General features: G+C 41.2%; 1 long non-coding RNA gene across 1 annotated transcript in view; it reads right to left on the bottom strand.

Moving 5' to 3' along the window:
- Positions 1-18,786: 18,786 nt before the first annotated feature.
- Positions 18,787-19,890, bottom strand: part of LOC128778568 (uncharacterized) — a 62,656-nt gene continuing 61,552 nt past the window's right edge. Inside the window, exon 4 of the long non-coding RNA XR_008424158.1 lies at positions 18,787-18,854. This is a non-coding gene — a long non-coding RNA (uncharacterized LOC128778568). The remainder of the gene's footprint in view (positions 18,855-19,890) is intronic.

Raw genomic sequence — 19,890 nt, 5'->3', positions numbered from 1 at the left:
CATCTAACCCTTAAGCCTTAATATAAAGCTCTCACAGGAGCAGTTCAGGCAGCCATCCCGAGGTAGCAGAGATGGCTTTTGGTAGAGTGAGGTGTTCTCACATGTCAGCTGTGACATCTTCCTGGGGACTGTGTCTCCAGGATTCTGTGTTTCCCTCTCTCTCTGTCTCTCCCCTGCTCATGGTCTCTCTCTCTCTCTCTCTCTCAAAAAACAAACATTAAAAAACATTTCAAATGTTTTTATTTATTTTTGAGAGTGAGACAGAGAGACAGATGGTGAGCAGGGGAGCGGCAGAGAGAGAGGGACACAGAATCCGATTCAGGCTCCAGGCTCCGAGCTACCACCACAGAGCCTGATGTGGGGGTCGAACCCATGAACCTTGAGATCATGACCTGAGCTGAAGTCGGACGCTCAACCGACTGAGTCACCCAGGTGCCCCACATTAAAAAAGATTTAAAAAATGATTCTCATATGTTTTCCATTTCGTAGGACCAGTCCCCAGTGCTCTCTCTTTCCCATCCTCATCACTGTCCCTGGGATGAGCCACATGGGGAACGGCTATTTTAAGGATTCCAAAAAGCCTATAGAACAGAGTCTTGGGCAAAATCTGTTTAAACTGCATTTAAGATACTAACTGGCTATAAAATGTCTCTCGTTCCATCACACACCAAACTTTTATTGAACTCTACAGTGTAGTATTTCTAGTAGAAATATCAACAAAATATGGTATCGCCTCAACGCTTGGGCGGGTCATAGTTTAGTGAGTCCTGTAAATGGCTATGAAAAGTGGTATGAACAGTAAAGGAAGTAGGAATAAGAACATAATGAAAACGCAGAAATCGGAGTAATCAGTTCTTCTCCCAGGAAGGAGAAGAGAGAAGGCCAGAGAAATTTTTACAACAGGTGCCAACTGAGCTGAACCTTGTGAGGTATTCGGGACTTCTTCCTCTTCTTTCTTCTGTTTCCTCCTCCTCTTTTTCTTTCTGTAGAGCAGTTTTAGAGCAGTTTTATAAGTTCACAGCACAATTGGGCAGAAAGTACAGAGTTCCCATATGCCCCTCTTCCTCCCTACCACACACACACAGCCTCCCCCCACTATCAACGCCCAGAACCAGCATGGGGCAGTTATTACAATCAGTGGACCTACACTGACACATCACTATCACTCAAAGTCATACTTTACATTAGCGTTCACTCTTGGTGTTGGACGTTCTATGGGCTTGAACATGTGTGATGACATGTGTCCTCCACTGTAGTGTCACACAGAGTAGTTGCACTGCCCTAAAATCCTCTGTGCTCTGCCTATTCATCCCATCTTGCCCCCTTATCCCTGGCACCCACTGATTTTTTACTGTCTTCAGAGTTGTTTCTTTTCCAGACTTTCATATCGTATGATTATACAGTGTGTGGCCTTTTCAGATTGGCTTCTTCCACTTAGTAATAAGCATTTAAGGATCTTCCATGTGTTTTCATGACTTAGTGGCTTATGCCCTTTTAGCGTTGGATAATATCCACTGTCTGGAGAAACCAGAGTTGATTTATCCACTCACCTATGGAAGGACACCTTGGCTGCTTCCCAGGTTTGGCAAGTATGAATAAAGCTCCTATAATCTTTTGTTTTAGACCACTTTATTGAGACTTAATTCACATACCCTACAATTCACCCACTAAAAGTGTACAATTCAGTGGCTTTTAGTGTATTCACAGTGTTGTGCATTCAGTCACCACAGTCAACTTTAGAACTTTTTCATTATTCAAAAAAGAAGCTTTTCCCCATAGGTTTCATGCATCCTTCAGTCTTCTCATTCCTCCTGCCCCACTAGGTTACCACTGATGTATTTTGTCTGTTGCAATTTGACAGAATATTTGAACCTAGTAATTTAAATCTCAGGTTTGTATTTTGTTTGTCTTGTTTTGTGTGTCATTTTTTCAGTGATTCATTTACATTGTATTTTATGAAAGTATCAGCCCACAGTAGACGGAGGAGCAGGGGAGGAAGCAAACTGGTCCTCCACCACAGAAAGTTTGAGAAACTGTGGTCTAATGAACATACTCCACTGTGAAGCCTGGTAGTGAGTCAGCATTCTGGAAGCACACAGGGAGACTTTGGGGAGATCTTTCCCTCATGCCATGAGAGGGGGCAAAAATAAAAATTTCCACTCTAATCATGGGACTTAATTTGGAAAGGGATGGATACTTACCTCAGCTCTCACTCATTTTCTCATGCCTTCTTCCTTGTTGACCTGCCCTTATACAGAGTCTCTGGTAAGAATTTACACTGCATAACCTCTGGATACAGCCATATTAATAGGCTAACCATTACATGCACATTCACCTAGACTCCACATTGGAATCTCTTTTCTTTTTTTTAATTTATTTTTGAGAGTAGAGAGACAGAGTGCAAGTGAGGGAGGTGCAGAGAAAGGGAAACACAGAACCTGAAGCAGGCTCCAGGTTCTGTGCTGCGGGGCTCTAACCCACGAACCATGAGATCATGACCCCAGCCCAAGTTGGATGCTGAACTGACTGAACCACCCAGGAGCCCCAAGACCAAATCAAAATTAGACTTGTTTTACAAGCAAAATAGTCTTCATTTGGCTATCTCTGGAAATGAGGGGTTGAGAGAGAAAAAAAAAGTTTCAATGACATACCTTTATTGATGTGAATTCTAGTTCTGATTGCTTTAAATCGTAGCCTAAACTAGACAACTTGAAGCAAACTTCAGAGCAATGGTGACAGTAGCACAGATATGCCAATCTTTGTGCTTGTTATTCTGTGCAGATAATAACAAGACAACATGGGCATATGATTACTTAAGTGACTGGAAAATGGGATGGATTCCTGCACCAATTGTACATAAAAGACTTTTCTCACTGTAGACCTATCAATAGATAAAACTATAGTGCTTTATTAAATTATTCATTTGAGGCCTGGGTGATTCATAAATATCTAAACGAGTATGCCGACCATGTCCTCCCTAAACCTGATCTGACAGTTACTAGAACTGAGAAGACTGGTTTATTTAAAAGGCAGGCAGGCAGGCAGACAGACAGACAGGCTGACAGACAGGAAGGAAGGAAGGAAGGAAGGAAGGAAGGAAGGAAGGAAGGAAGGAAGAAAGGGAAGTAGGGAGGGAGGAAGGAAGGAAGAAAGAGAAAAGGAAAGAAGAAAGAAAGAAAGAAAGAAAGAAAGAAAGAAAGAAAGAAAGAAAGAAAGAAAAAGAAAGAAGAGAAAGAAGAAAAGAAAGAAAGAAAGAAAGAAAGAAAGAAAGAAAGAAAGAAAGAAAGAAAAAGAAAGAAGAGAAAGAAGAAAGAAAGAAAGAAAGAAAGAAAGAAAGAAAGAAAGAAAGAAAGAAAGAAGGAAAAAGAAAAAAAGAAAAGGGGGATTTAATTCCAAAATGGAAGGGCACCACTATAATAGGGAAACAGGATAAGATGGCAGAGAGGGAAGGGTTAGGACCTGAGGTCCCTAGAAGGGGAAAAACACATATTTGGGAACAATGCTGCAAGTGTTTGACTACAACAAACCCCCTCGGGCCTAAGGTCCCTGTTAAGAATGGAAGAGACGCACCTACTCCCCCTCAGGTTCCCGTCAGGAATTTGACAATCAAAATACCTAGCTAAACCATAAAACTTACGTCATACAGGGGACAGTATAACCAGCCTGACTCCTCACACAATGGAGTTGAGCCAGTCAGGAATGGACAACCCAGCACCTACAGCTGTCCAGTCAATAATGGTAGAACCTGAGAAGGAATGAGGGAGAAGGGAAGGGGGTGCTAACCAGACCCTTATAAAACAAAGATCTTTGCCTATAGTCTGCGGGCATTCACTTTTGAATGTCCCCTCGCTATAAAGAGAGTTTTCCTACTAGTCTTATTTTCTAAACTTATACTCTAATAAACTTGTGCCTGCTACACATTTTGTGTCCACCTCTTCATTCTTGAAGCGGCAAGACAACGAATCCCAGGTACTGTGGTAAAAAACCCTGCAACCTTACTATGGGGGCTCGTCTGGGATATCAACATCTTCTATCTGTAAGGAAAGAGCAGGCAGCACCCCCTCTTTTCTTTATCTCCTCAACAAAACTCTTAAACCACATAACGGGCACCCTTCAGCCAGTTAACAGCAAACAGCGAGGCTGCCATTCTCAAGTCTCTGGTGACAGGATCCTTGGTCTCCCCCCATCTGATCCCCCAATGTAGTTGGGAACATTGGCATCGTGCAATCCCAATTTCCTTTTGAGGAAAACCTCAATCGGAGGCCGAACAGGAACTGATGAATCCTGGCCAAGGCTACTCTTTAGTGGATGCCTGAAGGCTGTAGGCAGAACCTGATCCCTGACCTCCAGTTTGGGTATCGGTGGAAATCTCCTCTTTCTGTCTTGGCCAGCCTCTCCCTTTGGGAAATGGGTGGAAAAGCCCAGGACTTATCCCTGGGGTATCCTCCTAGGAGTGACCTGGGTGACTTCCAAGGGGTCCTACTCACAGGAATTAAAACCCAGTCAGGGACTGTTTTCTAGGGAAGTTGGCTGTAAAGGCTATATGTGTTGGAATGTCACTTAGATCATGATGGATTCCTCTCTTTACTGTTTTCAGTCATTATCCTCTACTAACTACTTAAAATACAAAATGGGGTAGCTCTCCCCCACCCCGTAAATTTTCTCGTGTTTTTCATGGGCTAAAAACCTTAGGTTTTTTGAGAAACTAAAGCATGGCCTCCACAGCATGCTCATCAAAGACTAAGTAATCAAGGCATGGCCATCAGGGCATATTCTTCAAGGCATGGTCTTTTAGGGCACTGCTTTCAGGGTACATTATTTTGGTCCCTACAACAGGCACCCGTCTAATCTAGAATGCAATGGGGAAGCAGGGGGATGGTAGCATTCCCCCTTCAGGAGTCCTTGGTTGGCTGATTGGTGGTCATAGCAACTTCAAGAAACATCTCCCGTCACTTTGACACCAGGAACCTTTGACATATCCTGCACAAGGGATGCCACCTGGGAGTTGGGGGTCATTCTCAGGGATAATGGACCTTCTCTTTCTTTTCTCTCTACTTTTCTCCTAAGGAAAAGCATGGGAGCCTCTTCTTCTGTCCCCAAGGAATCTCCCTTCGGATGCCTTTTGGACCACTGGAAACAATTTGGATTACAAGATCTAAAGAAGAAAAACTAATCTCCTACTGTAACAAGACATGGCTTCAGTACCCCTTAGGAGACAAGGAAAGTGGCCATTAATGGGACATTAAGCTTCAATATGATCTATTGTTTGAATCTCTTCTGCAAGAAGCAAGGCAGGTGAACTGAAGTCCCCTATGTCTAGGCTTTTATGGCTCTAAATGAGGAATTGGACCTGAGGGCCTCTTGCAGAATGTGCCTAATGACCTAGCAGGTTAATAGACCCACTTGGGACATATTGGATAATGATTGTCTAAATAGGCCCATTCCTCCTAGTAAGCCTTGGCTTCAGGGGCAATCACTGGCCTGTCCAAAGAGGAGGCTTGTTCTGTTACTATCCCTTCTCCTTATAGACCCCAAGACCGCTCTGCCTCCAGGCCAGCTAGACATACTAGGAGAGGAAACCCCTATCTTCCAGGAGTTCCACCCAAGTTTGGAATGCATCCTCTTATGGAGGCCGCTAATGGAGAAATGGGCACAATTAGAGTCCATGTGCTCTTCTCCATGACAGACCTAGCTCAGATAAAACAACTAGGACAGTATTCTGAGAACCCTTCTCAACTTATTGAGGACTTTCAACAAGTATCTATTATGTTTGATTTCACTTGGCAAGATATATATATCATACTAGCTCATTGTTGTACCCCTGAGGAAGAAGAACAAATTTGGGCATGAGCCTAGGAGTTCGCTAATGAAGTAGCGATGAGAGATAGTGAACGCTATCCAGTGGGGGGCTCTGCTGCTCCAAACACTGAACCCCACGGGAACTACCAGGAGGATAATCATGGAAGGGAAAGACAAGATTGTATGATTATCTACCTGATAGAAGGAAAGGAAAAGGGGTTCCCTAAACCTGTATACTGTGACAGGATTCAATGGGTCACCCAAGGAGTTGATGAAAATCCCATTGTATTTCAGTGTCAATTAGTAGAAACTATCCATGACTATACAAATTTGGGCCTAACTACACCTGAGGGAGTGACCATTTTAAACCTGCATTTCATAAACCAATCTGCTGCACCTGATATCTGTCAGAAATTAACTAAAATGGCTTTAGGCCCTCAAACTCCTACTCAATACCTCTTGGAGGTGGCTACAGGAGCTTTTAATAATAGAGATATAGCAGTTAGACAGGAACAGGAAGAGGGCTAAATTACAGGGTAAGATATAGGCTCAAATATTGGCTGCCACTATTGTGAACTCCCAACAACACTGGACTAACCACGGGCAAGGTCAAGGGTGGGCTCCAGATAAAAGATCAGGTAAGACCCCATGTTTCAGATGTGACCAAGTGGGATACTGGAACAAAGAATTTCTCAACAAGAGCTCTCTTCCTGGACCATGTCCTGCTTGTAAAGAGGAAGGACAGTGGAAGAGAGACTGTCCTCATCTCCAGAGAAAGAGGAGGTCAGGCACTCACTTCCCTGCCCAAGAGCTGAGACTGGAAAATCTGACATGATGGGTCCCTGAGGCTGGTCCAGCTCCCTCTGACATCAAGATGACTGAGCCTCAGATTATCCTGGATGTGGGAGGTAAGTTTATCAATTTCCTTATTGATACAAGAACCACTTACTCTGTTCTTATTCATCATTCCAGTCCTACTTGTCTTTCTAACCATTAAATTGTTGGCATAGAAGGAGAAACTAAAACGTGCCATCAGACAATGCCTTTCACCTGTAAATATAAAAATCATTCGGTTACTCATGTTTTCCTAGTTCTTCTGTCTTGTCTCACTCCATTACTTGGATGAGACTTAATGTATAAACTGGGAAGCAGATTTCCTCTTACTAAAGAAGAGGGTGGCTTATTCTCTTTAATACTTGGAGAGCTAAAGCCTTACCTTGACATCCCCGGTGATGCCAACTGGTTACGATATTGGATTTAAAAGATGCCTTCTTTTGCATTCCTGAGTCTGGAAATGTAGCCACTATTTGCCTTTGAGTGGGCCTCACCCTCTAGCCCACAAGCTGCTCAATTAACTTGGACAGTCCTGCCTCAGGGATTTCAAGACAGTCCTCACTTATTCAGGGCTGTACTCAGCAAAGATCTTCATGATATCTCCCTGCCTCAAGGAACTATAGTCTAATATGTGGATGATATCTCAATCTGTGGTCCCACAAAAGAAATGTCTGATAGCAATTCCATAACTTTACTTAATTTCTTGGCAGACAGGGTATCGTGTCTCTCCAAAAATGGTGCAAATATCCAAACAAAAGATAAAATATTTGGGATATGAGCGAACGCCAGGTCACCACTATACCATGTCCTTTGACAGGAAAAAGGCTATATTACACCTTGGACCCCCAACTCCAAAAAAAAAAAAAAAAAAAAAAAAAAAAAAAAGTACTTTCCTAGGTATGGCAGGTTTTTGCCGTATATGGATTCCTGGATTTCCCCTTAATTGAGGAAACTTTACTCTGGACAAAAGCTTACCAGCTGGCTTTTCAAACATTAAAGGTTAGGCTTTCATCAGCCCTGGTTTTGGAAAAAACTTTTACTTTATACGTACCAGAGAAACAGGGACAAGCCTTGGGAGTTCTTACTCGGAAATTAGGAAATGAGACAGAAGCGGTGGACTCCGTTTCAAAGTCACTTGAAAAGTAGCCCCAGGGTGGCTGCTTGTCTTCCAGCAGTGGCTGCAACAGCCCTCCTGGTAGACGAGGCCTCAAAATTTAGTATGGGACAGTCCCTGACAGTGACGACTCCACATCGAGTCCAGAGTGTCCTAGAGACTAAGGGCTACCAATGCATGATGGGAGGCCAACTAACTAAATACCAAGCTATGCTTTTAGATATGCCTGAAATAATCCTTAAAGCATGCCAGATTCTAAACCCAGCTACCCTTATGCCTGGACCTGACATTTATACTTCCAGGATAGAGCATGATTGCTCACAAATTATTGATCTTGTTTACTCTAGCAGGCCAGATTTAAAGGACTCCCCTATTAAAAATGTAGATGACAGTTGGTTTACTGATGGTAGTTGCTTCATGGATAAAGGAGAAAGAAAAGCTGGATATGCAATAGTTTAATTAAGACCACTGAGGCAAAAGCCCTTCCAACCAACACTTCTTCTCAAAAGGCTGAACTAAATAGCACTTACTCATGCTCTTCAATTGGCAAAGGGTATGAAAATTACTATTTCTACTGACTCCAAATATGCCTTTCTGGTGTTACATGACCATGGAGCAACTTGGAAGAAAAGGGGACAGTTATCAAGCCATAATTCCCCAATCAAATATGGGCCTGAAATTCTTGCTCTTCTTGAGGCTGTACACCTACATAAGGAGGTAGCTGTGATTCACCTGAAAGGTCATCAAAGGATATGACCCTAGAATCTAAAGGAAACAATTTAGCAGACTGTGCAGCCAAATTGGCAGGACAAAATAAACAGACGCTAAATCTAATACCAGTCTTAACCTCAATGGAGTCCATAACTCCAAGCTATTCAGACCAGGAGATCCTCATAGCCCAGAAATGAGGTTACACTAAAGATACACGGAACTGGTTTGTTAACAGCGAGGGAAAAATCTTTATACCCAAAAATAATCAATGGAAGGTAATACAAGGTTTACACCAAGCTACCTATTTGGGCAAAGATGCTCTAAGATGTTTAATCAGCAATGTGTTTGATGGAGAAAATTTAACAGCTACGATAAAACAGGTCTGCCAATCCTGTGTTGTTTGTGCACAGGTAAACCCAGAGAGTGCAGTCTGCACCCACCCCCACTTTTAAACCAAACCAAAGGTGTGGATCATATCCAGGAGAGGACTGGCAGCTTGATTACACACAGATGCCTCCTTGCAAAGGCTATAAATTCCTATCAGTGTTTGTTGATACTTTCACCGGGTGGATCGAGGCCTTTCCATGCAAAACTGGAAAGGCCAAAGTAGTAACCAAAGTTTCACTATGAGAAATTATTCCCAGATTTGGCCTTCCGTAATCCCTGCAAAGTGACAATGGTCCTTCTTTTACTGCACAAATAACCCAACAAATAGCACAGGCTTTAAAAATCAAATATTTTCTAAATTCAGCTTGACATCCACAATCTTCTGGAAAGGCGGACAAAGCTAATCATATTTTAAAACGACACCATGCTAAACTTAGCTTAGAGACCCAGCAAAATTGGGTTACTCTTTTACCAATAGGACTTTTCAGAGCAAGAACCACTTCAGAGCAACCTCTGGGACTCAGCCCTTTTGAGTTGTTATATGGAAAACCATTTCTTACAGTGGACTTGTTAGTAGATGAAGATTATAATATATTATTAAATTATTCACTTGAGGCTGATCTAATTCATAAGTTAGTATGATTTTGATTTAACTGTAACTGAAAACCCACCCCATGTAAGTCCTAGAGACATGGTTTATCTAAAGGATTGGAAGTCAAATACATAGGAGACTGAACTCCAAAATGGAAAGGCCCATATTGGGTCATATTATGTATTCCCACTGCAGTAAATTTATAGGGGCAATCTTCATGGACTCACGTATGCAGAATAAAACCTATACCTCCTTCACAGGAAGCAATGAGCAAACAAATGTGCCTTCTTATTCCTGTGATCCTGTAGAAGATCTCAAACTCCTCTTCAAACGACAATGAAGGTTGAATATTTTCTCTTTATTCTCTATGCATGTATCTTAGCTGACAAATTCCTTTCTGCAGTGGGCACAGCATTATGCCGAACTACAAAATCAGATGGCTTGCTGGATATGTGGAGTTTTGCCCATGTTGAGTACATCTAGTATGAGGTTACAACTGGCACTCCCTGTATGCTTACATTTCAGAGATAATATATGAAGATACTATATTTCAAGATAAACCTATTACCAATCAAAATGTTTCTTCCCAGCCCATGATGAATAAAACGTGGAATTTGCGGGGACATAACCAGAATTTTTCATACCCTCAAACTATTAGAATATTAACTGATTTTGCAAACCCACAAATTAATGTCCACCAAGTGCCTAAGTTACAAAACCCTACTTATCACTATACTGAAAATGACATATCAAATTTGAGATATATTCCTATGGCTCACATCCACCATTATACAGCTCAGCCAAAAGGCAGTTTTAGGCTAGGAACAAAGAAATCATACATATGATACCTGGGCAAGTAACACACGTTATCTAGGTTGGCTACCACTAGAAACATGCTCCCAAACAATTGTACTTCAGGCTACCAACTGGTTTGCTACTATTTGGATAGGGCGACCTGGGGTCAGATGGCTAGCTCCAAATGGAACTAACTGGATATGTGGAACTAATCTATGGCCCTGCCTCCCTCCAGGATCAATAGGTCATTGTACCTTAGGTTTTGCCTGGATTCTTGGACACATGGTTAAAATTATCACTACCCCAGCTAACTTTCCAAATTCATTTTTTAAAATATAATTCATTGTCAGATTGGCTTACATACAACACCCAGTGCTCATCCCAACAGGTGCCCTCCTCAATGCCCATCACCCACTTTCACCTCCCTCCCCCACCATCAACCCGCAGTTCTCTGTATTTAAATCTCTTGTGGTTTGCCTCCCTCCCTCTCTGTTTGTAACTATATTTTTCCCCTTCCCTTTCCCCATGGTCTTCTGTTAAGTTTCTCAAGATCCACATATGAGTGAAAACATGTATCTGTCTTTCTCTGACTGACTTATTTCACTTAGCATAATACCCTCCAGTTCCATCTGTGTTGCTGCAAATGGCATCATTTTATTCTTATTGCCAATTAGTATTCCATTGTATATATAAACCACATCTTTATCCACTCATCAGTTGATGGACATTTAGGTTCTTTCCATAATTTCGCTATTGTTGAAAGCACTGCTATAAACATTGGGGTACATATGCCCCTATGCAACAGCACTCCTGTATCCCTTGGGTAAATTCTTAGCAGTGCTGTTGCTGGATCATAGGTAGTTCTATTTTTAATTTTTTGAGGAACCTCCATACTGTTTTCCAAAGCAGCTGCACCCTTGAACACTGCAAGAGGGTTCATGTTTCTCTACATCCTCACCAGCATCCACAGTCTCCTGATTTGTTCATTTTACCCACTCTGACCAGCATGTGGTTGTATCTCAGTGTGGCTTTGGTTTCTATTTCCCTGATGATGAGTGATGTTGAGCATAGTTTCATGTGTCTCTTGGCTATCTGGATGTCTTCTTTGGAACAGTGTCTACTCATGTCTTCTGCCCATTTCTTCACAGGATTATTTGTTTTTTGGGTGTGGAGTTTGGGGATTTCTTTATAGATTTTGGATACTAGCCCTTTATCCAATATGTCATTTGCAGATATCTTTTCCCATTCCATTGGTTGCTTTTTAGTTTTGTTGACTGTTTCCTTTGCATTGCAGAAGCTTTTTATCTTGATGAAGTCCCAATAGTTCACTTTTGCTTTTAATTCCCTTGCCTTTGAAGATGTGCCGCATAAGAAATTGCTGCAGCTGAGGTCAAAGAGGTTGTTGCCTGCTTTCTCCTCTAGGGTTTTGATGTTAAACAGCCCTTAATAAATATAAAAGAATTGAGATCATACCATGCATACTTTCAGATCACAATGCTATGAAACTTGAAATCAACCACAGGAAAAAGTTTGAAAAACCTCCAAATGCATGGAGGTTAAAGAACATCCTACTAAAGAATGAATGGGTCAACCAGGCAATTAAAGAAGAAATTTAAAAATATATGGAAACAAATAAAAATGAAAACACAACAATCCAAACCCTCTGGGATGCAGCAAAGGCAGTTCTAAGAGGAAAATACATTGCAATTCAGGCCTATCTCAAGAAGCAAGAAAAATCCCAAATACAGAATCTAGCAGCACACCCAAAGGAACATGAAGCAGAATAGCAAAGATACCCCAAACCCAGCAGAAGAAGAGAAATAATAAAGATCAGAGTAGAAATAAACAATATAGAATACACACACACACACACACACACACACACACACACACACACAAACAGTAGAACAGATCAATGAAACTAAGAGGTGGCTTTTTGAAAAAATAAACCTCTAGCCAGGATTCTCAAAAAGAAAAGAGAGAAGACCCAAATAAATCATGATTTATTGATTTATTACAACTAATCCCTCAGATTAGTGGATTTATTACAACTAATCCCTCAGAAATACAAGCAATTATCAGAGAATACTATGAAAAATTATATGCCAACAAACTGGACACCCTGGAAGAAACGGAAAAATTCCTAAACACCCACACACTATCAAAACTCAACTGAGAAGAAATAGAAAATTTGAACAGACCCATAACTAGTAAAGAAATTGAATCAGTTATCAAAAATCTCCCAACAAATAAGAGTCCTGGACCAGATGGCTTCCCTGGGGAATTCTACCAGACATTTAAAGCAGAGTTCATATCAATCCTTCTCAAGCTGTTCCAAAAAGAGAAATGGAAGGAAAACTTCCTGACTCATTCTGTGAAGCCAGCATTACTTTAATTCCCAAACCAGATAGAGACCCCACAAAAAATAACTACAGGCCAATATCCCTGATGAACATGGATGCAAAAATTCTCAACAAGATAGTAGCAAATCAAATTCAACAGCATATAAAAAGAATTATTCACCAGGATCAAGTGGGATTCATTCCTGGGCTGCAGGGCTGGTTCAATATTTGCAAATCAATCAATGTGATACATCACATTAATAAAAGAAAGGATAAAAACCATATGATCCTGACAATAGATGCAGAAAACATTTCACAATATACAGCATCCTTTCTTGATAAAAACCCTCAAGAAAGTGAGGATAGAAGGAACATACTTCAACATCATAAAAGCCATATATGAAAAGCCCACAGTTAATATCCTCAATGGGGAAAAATTGAGAGCTTTCCCCCTGAGATCACAAACACAACAGGGATGTCCACTCGCACCACTGTTTAACATAGTGTTGGAAGTCCTAGCCTCAGCAATCAGACAACAAAATGAAATCAAAGGCATCAAAATTGTCGAAGAAGTCAAACTTTCACTTTTTGCAGACAACATGATACTCTACATGGAAAACCTGAAAGACTCCACCAAAAGACTGCTAGAAGTGATACACAAATTCAGCAAAGTCAGGGTACAAAATAAATATACAGAAATCGGTTGCTTTTTTATACATCAATAATGAAGCAAGAGAAAGAGAAAAAAAGAAACTGATCCCATTTACAATTGCACCAAGAACCATAAAATGCCTAGGAATAAACCTACCTAAAGATGTAAAAGATCTCAACTGTATGCTGAAAACTGTGGAAAGCTTATGAAGGAAATTGAGGAGGACACAAAGAAATGGAAAAACATTCCATGCTCATGGATTGGAAGAGTAAATATTAAATTAAAATTTAATACCCACGGCAATCTACACATTCAGTGCAATCTTAATCAAAATTGCACCAGCATTCTTCTCAAAGCTAGAACAAACAATCCTAAAATTTGTATGGAACCACAAAAGACCCTGAATAGCCAAAGTAATACTAAAGAAGAAACTCAAAGCAGGAGGCATCACAATCCCAGACTTTAGCCTCTACTACAAAGCTCTAATCATCAGGACAGTATGGTATTGGCAAAAAACAGACAGACCAATGGAATAGATAGAGAACCCAGAAGTGGACCCACAAATGTATGGCCAACCAATCTTTGACTATCAGGAAAATATTCAATGGAAAAAAGATAGTCTCTTTAGCAAATGGTGCTGGGAGAACTGGACAGAAACATATAGAAGAATGAAACTGACCACTTTCTTACACCATACACAAAAATAAACTCAAAATGGATGAAAGACCTAAGTGTGAGAAAAGAAATTTTCCAAGTTGAAAATAAAGATGGACATGATCTGTTTTCCAATGGTATGATCATTTGGCATCCATGTTTGCTCCATCTGTAGGGTTAGAAAGTGTAAGTTGACATATGGATGCCCTTAATAAATACACTATAAAGGCACTCAATGACTCACAAAACAGCATCTCCTTACTGGACACTGAAGCCACACAGATGCACAAAGCAGTTTTACAAAATAGAAGGGCTTTAGATGTTTTAACAGTGGCCCAAGGTGGCACACGTGCTATTATTAAAACAGAATGCTGGGTATACATCCCAGACTATCACAAAAATGTCTCAGGGCTCTTAAAAGATATGAATACCCAAATTGAGGCCTTACAAAGTCTTTCTCTCTTTCAGTGATTGGTTAAGTTCCAGGTTTGGGGGAGGTTTATGGTTGACTCTTAAGGGTCTCTGCTGGACTTTTCATTCTTCTGGTCATGCTAATCCTAATCTGTTGCCTTTTTCGACGACTGTCATCTTGGTGCCAAGACTCCATCACTACAGTGACTTCTCGATGACAGATGATCTTTAACCACAAAGATACCACCTTACTCTCCACGTTGAATTCAGCTGCCTTTACTATAGTAACTCCCCTTTATGTTCCCCATCTGGTCAATATTGACCCATAGGTAGAGACACCTCTATGCCCCTATTCAGCAGTTAGAAGGTACAGAAGGTGAGACCTTCCACCTTCAACAACCTTAAAGATTTAAGGGTCAAAAGAGGGGATATGATGAGGGAGTATGAGGCAGCTGAGGGGCAAGCACAAGCTAGCACCGCACCCCCCCCCCCAAGGTGGGATATGTGTGATATTCCTTGGACAGTCCCAACTACCCCAAAACAAGAAAGGACAAAAAGCAAATGGCTAAACTGATAAAAGTCTTCACCAGTTTACCAGAAAAAGGCAATCCCATCAACAGCCTAAAGTTCAGGAACTCCCTACTGTCAATGTTAATGCTTTGCCTGATGGAAAAACAACCTTAACTTGACAATAGCTAGGCCTCCAATAATCTGAGTCTTCAGCATATGAAAATCCCTTTAGGAACTCTCTCTTGACTTTATCTCCACCGACTGAATAAAATAGTCACCCTTCACACCTATAGTGCAGCTCTTTCTGCCCATGGGTCCTGTCCCAGTGCTTTAAAAAATCACCTTTTTGCACCAAAGATGTCTTCAAGAATTCTTTCTTGGCCATCGGCTCTGGACTGCCCCACCACCCAATCATGTCAAAACTTCATGAGTATCATATACTTAACTTAATGAAATTTTCTGCTTGTTCCATCTAAAACCTATATATTACTTGGGTGCCCCTTTACTGTTTGGAGACCTTGACTTGGGTCTCACCGGCTCCACTGCCTTGAAAGTCTGCAAAGGTACCAGAAATATTTGCTTGTACTCAGAAATTTACACTCAGGATCACATATGTCCTCAAATCCATCTTTCCTATAGAATGTTTTTGCCTTCCATGAATCCAGATATAGACCTTAAATTTTTTCACTCTTACTGAGTTTTATACATGTTACATACCACATTTTAGTTTTATGGTTCACTCAGCCTTTACCATCTTCAGAGAGGACAACTCAACTAAAATCAATAATTCATTATTTAAATATTCCCCAAACTAAAATCAGTATAAAATAAATGTAAATAATTAAATCTTCAAATAATCTTGGGTTAAGCCTGTATAGCACTTACTTTTCTGAAGTTAGTGAAGCGTAAACTGCATAAAAATTGGGGGACATGCTACACACACACACACACACACACACACACACAGATCCTTTGACAAAGCGATCCAGTATTTTCAAGTTGAAGAATGTAGTTTCTCCTTTTATTTCAATCTTTCATAAAACTTTGACCCTACTTCTTCTTACTCTACTTAAAATACATACAGTCTCTGTTCTCTACATCAATTCCCTAATAGGTGTACAAATCCCTTCTCAGTGAGTTGGGGTGTTAAACCAGAAATACCATAGACTGAGTGGTCTTAAACAACACACATGCATTTTTCACAGTTTTAGAGGCTGTGAAGTCCAATATCAAGACACAGGCAGATTCAATGTCTGTTGAGATCAACTTTCACACACAGGTATATCTTTTCCTTACAAGTGGGTGACAGATTTCTGGGATCTCTTTTCCTAAGGGCACTAATCCCATTTATGAGTACCTCACCCTCATGACCTAATCACCTCCCCAAATCCCCAACTCCTAATACCTTCACATTGGGATTAGGGTTTCAACCTATGACTGGGGAGAAACACATCAGTTCATACCATTCCCCAAAGGCCAGGATAAGTTACCAGGTGCTAAGCTGTTGATCCCTTCAGTCCTCTGGGGGCAGGACAGGACCTAGGAGTGTCATAGCCTTAGGGCACAACCTAGTCTGGAGCAGCCTCAGCTGACTGATTACACTTGTGGGCTCTGTAAATCTAACCTTTTCCTAAGAGTGCGTTGCCAAGAAAAAGGGTTGAGAAGCTCCAGCTGTCCTCTGAACTGCCTCCTAATCTGTCCTGTCTTTCTTAAACTGTAATGTCCTTTATTTGACACCTCTGGCATGGCACTATTACTTGATCATCTGGGAAAGGGCAGGACAGCCTTCACACCCGCCCAGCTGAGTCTCCTTTCAATTATGCAGGAATAGGTAACCTGCCTTGAGGATAAACTCTGCCAGGAGGCGCCACTTCCCCCTGACCTTGACATACAGACTCAGCCAAGTTTTCATTTAAGGAATATTTACTGTTGGAAACTAGGAGACACAGCACCTGTAAGGCCTGGTCTCTGTCCTTAAGGACCTCATGGGGCTGCTCCAGGGAAAGCCCTGCACAGGCTAAGAGTTACACAAGGACACAGGACAGGTGTCCTGCTGCATGTGTGGATGCCAGGTGATCTCTGGAATAGATGAGGGAAGCAGCAGGTGCCGTGGGTCATAAATGCTCAAATATATCATGCTTCTTAGAAGTGATGCTCTCTCTGCATGTCTAAAATCTCCCATTTCCTGATACAAATTAATGATTCTTTGAGAAGATGGTCAATGAATGGCTTTTGTCTTTTACAAATGCATATTTTGCCTAGACAGCCATTTGTGCCTCTTGACTTAAAACTTTCTTCAGAACCTGGTAAAAACTCCTTCAAAATTAATTTTTTTTAACGTTCATTCATTTTTTGAGAGAGACAGTGTGAGCAGGGGAGGGGCAGAGGGAGAGGGAGACACAGAATCCAAAGCAAGCTCCCGGATCTGAACTGACAGCACAGAGCCCAACATAGGGCTCAAACTCAGAAACTGTGAGATCATGACCTGAGCCGAAGTCAGATGCTTAACTGACTGAGCCACCCAGGCACCCCAAAGAGCCTTCAAAATTTAAAGGAATGAGGGATTGATGGTACATCATTTTTTTTTTTTTTTTGACAGCACCGAAATTACCTCCACTGATATTTAGTAGGGGAGGTTCACAGCTAACATCAAATAACAAATGATTTGCCAATATCTATGCTAACATCAATTATAAATGATTTGCCAACACCTAAGCATTTTACTTGCAGCAACCTCACAATCACTCTATGATGCAAGCAGTTTTCACAATCACCCATGATGTAAGCAGGACAGGTATCTACTGCCCCTTTTATCAAAGAACAAAACTGAAGCTAAGAGAGGGTAAATGACTTCTCAAGATCACCTAGCTAGGAAGTAGCAGAGCCCTGACAGTGAAATCCCCAATGTTCTCAACACCTCTCTTTTAAACATTAAGTGACTTCTTAAAATAAAGAGTCACCCTAGTCCTACAATTGAAGCAGTTGTGTGGCTACGAATATTCACTTTGTCTATTAAATGCTGGCAAGTCTGAGAAGAAACGTTCTTGTTATTCTATCATCCCCTTAGGTACTTTTTCCTTTTCACTCCTGGCACCGATGTCTTTATAGGTTTCTTCTATTGCCTTCTGAGAACCTGCTTTCCAGAACTGGATTATGTATGACTCTCAAGAAGGCATAAATGAATAACAAAATTTAAAATTCCATACATCTCACACAGTTCATATACATCTAACTCCTAAGCCTTAATATAAAGCTCTCACAGAGCATTTCAGGCAGCCATCCAGAGGTGGCAGAGATGGCTTTTGGTAGAGTGAGGTGTTCTCACATGTAAGCTGTGAGCATGTTCTCACATGTCAGCTGTGACATGTTCCCAGCTGACCTGTGTCACCACACAAAAGTCTGGTCCTTGACTTCACACTGCACTAGGTTAGACTGTCTCCAAGGAGAAGTATTTTCCAAAAGCTCTAGGAGAATGATATGCTTGTATTTGAAGAGACTCCATATAGATAAGTCTAGAGAATTCATTGGTTTAAGATTCTCATATCTTTTCCATTTTCTAGGACCAGTCCCCAATGCTCTCTCTTTTTCCCATCCTCATCACTGTCCCTGGGATGAGCCACATGGGGAATGGCTATTTTCAGGATTCCAGAAAGCCTGTAGAACAGAGTCTCGGGCAAAATCTGTTTAAACTGCATTTAAAATACTAGCTGGCTGTAAGTAGTCTCTCGTTATTCACACACCAAACTTTTAGAACTCTACAGTGTAGTATTTCTAGTAGAAATATCAACAAAATATGGTATCGCCTCAACGCTTGGGCAGGTCATAGTTTAGTGAGTCCTGTAAATGGCTACGAAAAGTGGTATGAACAGTAAAGGAAGTAGGAATAAGAACATAATGAAAACGCAGAAATCAGAGTAATCAGTTCTTCTCCCAGGAAGGAGAAGAGAGAAGGCCAGAGAAATTTTTACAACAGGTGCCAACTGAGCTGAACCTTGTGAGGTATTCGGGACTTCTTCCTCTTCTTTCTTCTGTTTCCTCCTCCTCTTTTTCTTTCTGTAGAGCAGTTTTAGAGCAGTTTTATAAGTTCACAGCACAATTGGGCAGAAAGTACAGAGTTCCCATATGCCCCTCTTCCTCCCTACCACACACACACAGCCTCCCCCCACTATCAACGCCCAGAACCAGCATGGGGCAGTTATTACAATCAGTGGACCTACACTGACACATCACTATCACTCAAAGTCATACTTTACATTAGTGTTCACTCTTGGTGTTGGACGTTCTATGGGCTTGAACATGTGTGATGACATGTGTCCTCCACTGTAGTGTCACACAGAGTAGTTGCACTGCCCTAAAATCCTCTGTGCTCTGCCTATTCATCCCATCTTGCCCCCTTATCCCTGGCACCCACTGATTTTTTACTGTCTTCAGAGTTGTTTCTTTTCCAGACTTTCATATCGTATGATTATACAGTGTGTGGCCTTTTCAGATTGGCTTCTTCCACTTAGTAATAAGCATTTAAGGATCTTCCATGTGTTTTCATGACTTAGTGGCTTATGCCCTTTTAGCGTTGGATAATATCCACTGTCTGGAGAAACCAGAGTTGATTTATCCACTCACCTATGGAAGGACACCTTGGCTGCTTCCCAGGTTTGGCAAGTATGAATAAAGCTCCTATAATCTTTTGTTTTAGACCACTTTATTGAGACTTAATTCACATACCCTACAATTCACCCACTAAAAGTGTACAATTCAGTGGCTTTTAGTGTATTCACAATGTTGTGCAGTCAGTCACCACAGTCAACTTTAGAACTTTTTCATTATTCAAAACAGAAGTTTTTCCCCATAGGTTTCATGCATCCTTCAGTCTTCTCATTCCTCCTGCCCACCCCCTAGGTTACCACTAATCTACTTTTTCTATGGATTTGTCAATTCTGGACATTGTATGCATGGAATCATGCAACATGTGACCTTTTATATCTGGCTTCTTTCATAATGTTTCAACCTTCATCCACGTGGTAACATGTATCACCCATGTTGTAACATGTAAAATGTGTCCATGATGTAACATGTAACATGCCATTTTTTG

This window comes from Panthera pardus, unplaced genomic scaffold, assembly GCF_024362965.1.
Source record: "Panthera pardus isolate Hobbes unplaced genomic scaffold, ASM2436296v1 HiC_scaffold_20, whole genome shotgun sequence".
NCBI classification, from domain to species: Eukaryota; Metazoa; Chordata; class Mammalia; order Carnivora; family Felidae; genus Panthera; species Panthera pardus.
This window is presented reverse-complemented; position numbering and strand designations above follow the sequence as displayed.